Below are 2,647 nucleotides of genomic sequence, written 5' to 3' on the forward strand. Positions count from 1 at the left end.
TTCCATAAATAAAAAAATTTTTTCTCTCTTCAAACTGTACTTTGTCGTCTTGATTGAGCCCCCCTGAAGCTTACAGGGGCACAGACGGCTAATTATGACACTGTACGGTTGTCAACATCGAGCAGAGTCCCGAGCCAGCGTAGACAATTAATTAATTAATTAAAGGAGCATTAGGCAACCCCGTCACACTCACCCCTTTAAATTTTCATTTATGTTATTGTAATAGATTTTATTTATAAATATATATATATATATATATATATATATATATATATATATATATTATACTTTTTTCTTAACGAAATGTATTTTGCGCGCCAAGAGAACGCGAGTCTCTTTGGTGACGCTTGCTGTCCATTTTTCTCTCTCTTTCTCTTCCTGTAATCTTCTCTCTTTCCTTTCTCCCCCCTTTTTTAATTACTTACTTTACTCTCTTTTTACGCATTAAGAAAATCGAAGTGTGTGTCGAAGAAGGACGTACCATCGTTTGCAGCCGAGGCATATAACAAAATTCGACATAGACTACAACAATAACTAATTTTTTTACACATACTTATTCTGCTTAATTGTTATTCATTCAATTACAATCTTTTGCAGATTTTTATCATATATATATATATATATATATATATATATATGATATATATGTATATGATATACACAACGCCGGCGTTTTTTTTAATTATTATTCGGCATGAGAATCGGGCACAATTCATCACACTATATTATCCATCATTTAGCTTCTCTCTTTATCTCTTTTTCTCTTTTTCCGCGCATATTTATTATATCTTACACACACACATACACACACACACTCTCTCTTTCTTTCTCTCGCTTTCCCTCTCGTATTTATATATATATATATAAATGTGTTGACATATAGAATACTAGTAAATGATAATAATTACCAGCACTCTATTTTTACGCCCTACAACGAGATTTAACAGCTGATGCTTTCTTTTTATATTTAAAACGCTTTTTATACTTACTACGCTAATTAATCTTTTATTTATTTATTTATATCACATTGTTCACACACATACACGCGCTCACGCATACACACATGTACAGATTATATTCATATATGTATATCGCTTATTTACTTTTTTTTAGTCTCCTTCTGTTGCGAACAACATTTCGGTCCGTTCGGCGATCTTTTTTCGCCCACGAAATTATTTACATGAGGCTATTACATCGCTTATTATAGTTTTTCCGACGAGTGATTTTTCAGTCGCATTCAAACAGCAGATGTAAAATATTATTTTCCGCTCAATTATATATATGTATATTTTTTTTACATTTCTAGTCATCTCTTATACAACTTTTTGTTTCTTGCTCTATGTGCCACGGAATATACAGTACGGCCATTTTTGTATTTATTGCACGACTTGAAGTCGAGTAAAAGTGAGAAGAGAATTCGGGCCAGATAATTTAATTGAAATTTCATCACAATATGTCTTGAATCATATACGTATTTAAAAACAATTTTTTCCTCTTTATTGCAACTTGAACTTTCCTGTATTTTCAAATTCTGATTGTAAAAAATTGTAATAAATTACATAATTTATTACATGATTAATGTTACACTTTGCATTTTTCTCCCTTCATTTATCGAAATTATAAAAAATCATGAAATTAAAAAAAAAAATTATTATTAAAGTATAAATATCGAGTGATCTAAGATTTAAAGACGAAAACCTGTATAAAAATTGTGCAAGCTACAGCTTAATAGACTTTTATTACGCTGATTTTTCTGTCAGCGAAATATTGATCTACATAAGATAGTGATGTGTGTTAAAAATATAGTAATTTAACATATTTATACAACAATTTAACAAGACTATACGATACAGATGCGATTTCATAGCGCAGCCAAGTAAGATATGATTTATATTTTAAATTAAACCACTGTATAATCGTGTGTCATACAATTAAATAATTTGGTCTCCTTTCACCTTCATATGCAGATATAGTAATGTTAAAACGCATGCAACATAAAAGTTGAGACATCCGAATAGAGATTATCATTAGTCGCGCATGCAAAAGAAAACATTTTTTATTGCATCTCACGTGTTCAATTAAAAAGTACTTCATTGTAAGCACTATGCACTTAGAATACCGAAAGTATATTATAAAATGGTTTAACATATACATATAATTAATAATATAATTAATAATTATACATATAATTAAATTATATTATTTATATATAATTACATATATATAATTATATATATATAATTATATACATATATATAAATATATATATATATATATATATATATATATATATAATTAGTATATTGCTCAACCGAGTTATTTATTTGATAATTAACGATCTCGCATTCGGAAAAATAATCGAAAGCGTAAAATACATAATTTTACAAGAATATACAAAGATTTTACATACTTATAGAACAGAAGAAAAGTGCAACAGGTGAATGAGTGGATGCAATTATTCCTATTTTCATCAGAGATATTATTATATTATCATGCGTTTCTTTTTTATTCTATTTTCGAGTCATTTCAAATTATTCACTGTATAATTTTGTAACATGCAAACAAATGCTCGAGTTACAAAAGGATGAAACATTATGCACATCTATTCATAATAAAAGTAGATTACAATGATGACGGCAATTTGAAA

Source organism: Nylanderia fulva, unplaced genomic scaffold, assembly GCF_048542155.1.
Source record: "Nylanderia fulva isolate GAGA-0341 unplaced genomic scaffold, ASM4854215v1 Scaffold93, whole genome shotgun sequence".
Lineage (NCBI taxonomy): Eukaryota > Metazoa > Arthropoda > Insecta > Hymenoptera > Formicidae > Nylanderia > Nylanderia fulva.